The sequence below is a fragment of the Colobus angolensis genome, unplaced genomic scaffold, assembly GCF_000951035.1.
Source record: "Colobus angolensis palliatus isolate OR3802 unplaced genomic scaffold, Cang.pa_1.0 Scaffold18, whole genome shotgun sequence".
In the NCBI taxonomy this organism is placed as follows: domain Eukaryota; kingdom Metazoa; phylum Chordata; class Mammalia; order Primates; family Cercopithecidae; genus Colobus; species Colobus angolensis.
The window spans coordinates 10181962-10183625 of record NW_012114932.1 but is presented as its reverse complement, the minus strand read 5'-3'; the positions used below and the strand labels follow the sequence as shown (position 1 = coordinate 10183625).

The window sequence follows — 1664 nt, the reverse complement described above, 5'->3', positions numbered from 1 at the left end:
TCACAATGACAATACATGCAAGAAACATCTGTCGAATATGTGCCAGTAACTATGTTAGGCAATGTGAATACAAAAAAAAAAAAAAAAAAAAAAAAGCCCCTCTCTTTGAATGAAGCCTAAGGAGTCTGGTTAAGAAGAAAAATAACAATTACAATACATGCAACTGCTAAAACATGAGTCTGAGTCTGTCCAAAGTACTGGGGAACCAAAGGAGAAATCTGCCATACAGAGTGAGAGAAGGTGCCTCAGGGGACTTGAGCTAAGACTGGAAGACTCACAGTTCAGTGGTTGGCACTACCAAGGCAAGATCATGATCATTGCTAACATGGATGAGCACTTAACAGTATGCCAGGCACTCTTCTAAGCTCTTTATCCATATTAACTCATTTAGTCGTCAAAACAATCCCCTATTCTACAAACAAAACGGTGAAGGATTTTGCCCAAGATCACACAACACATAAGTGGCAGTGCCAGAATCTGAATCCAAGTTGTTTGGTGCCAGAGCCCATACACTTACCACTATACTACACTCTCTTGCTATAGAGAGAGTGAAGCCAGGCCTGCTGAAGTCAGGGAATGCTTCCAAGAGGAGGTAACATGTGAAACCATTCCAAAAAGATCTCTGGGAGTTGAGTTGTTGAGCCAGGAGATGAAGAGCATGGCCAAGGGCATAAGAGCCAAGGTAGGATGAGAGACAAGTGTTTTCAAGGAAGAGCAATTAATTCCCGGTAGCTGGAGGGTGAGGCTGGTTTTGGAGAATGGTGGACCCCCGTCAGGGAGTAGGCAGGGAGTACATTATAGTTTGGTTTGTTGGTTTTCAGGGAAGACAAACTTACACCAATAGTCTAAGTTAAAGGATACAAAGGACCAGGGATCAGAGACTAAACTCAGCCTGGACACGTTTGCAGGCTGCCCACTCTCCTGTGGGTGGTGCGGCCTCCAGTTTCACCTTCTACTTTGTTTGCTGCATCCCTGAAGAGCAGAAGTGGCCTGAATTAGTGTGATGGCATTGGAACTGGAGAGCACAAGCTGAATGGGATGGATTTGACATAAAGGAGAGGAAGCAGGGAAGGGGACTGCAGAGTTCCCAGCTTGGGTGTATTGCAGAGATGGGAAATAAAGCAGGAGGAGCAGATTTGGATGATGTTGCAGACTGAACTATGCTCCTCCCAAATTCATATGCTGAAGCTCTAACCCTGCAGTGTGACTCTATTTGGAGATAGCGTTGTTAAAGAGGTAATTAAGATTAAACAAGGGCATAAGGGTGGGCCCTAATGTGGTAGAACTGATGTGTTCATAAGAAGAGAGAGATACCAGAGATCCCTCTCTCTCCAGGCTCTCACACAGAGAAGCGGTCATCTACAACCAGGAAAAGAGGTCTCACCAGAAAGCAACCCTGCTGACACCTTAATCTTGGACTTCCAGCCTCCAGAACTGTGAGAAAACTAATTTTTGTTGTTTAAGCCACCCAGTCTATGGTATTTTGTTAATGGTACCCCAAGCCGATTAATAGAAAGGAAAAGACTATTAATCAACCTTCGGATGAAGACATAATAGATGGATTTATTTTATTTTATTTATTTATTTTTTGAGACGGAGTCTCGCTCTGTCGCCCAGGCTGGAGTGCAGTGGCCGATCTCAGCTCACTGCAAGCTCCGCCTCCC

At 44.5% G+C, this 1664-nt stretch overlaps 1 protein-coding gene across 1 annotated transcript in view; it reads left to right on the top strand.

The window, feature by feature from the left end:
* KCTD1 (potassium channel tetramerization domain containing 1) overlaps positions 1 to 1664 on the top strand; it is a 195453-nt gene that overhangs the window by 78966 nt on the left and 114823 nt on the right. The gene's annotated exons all lie outside the window — the stretch shown is intronic.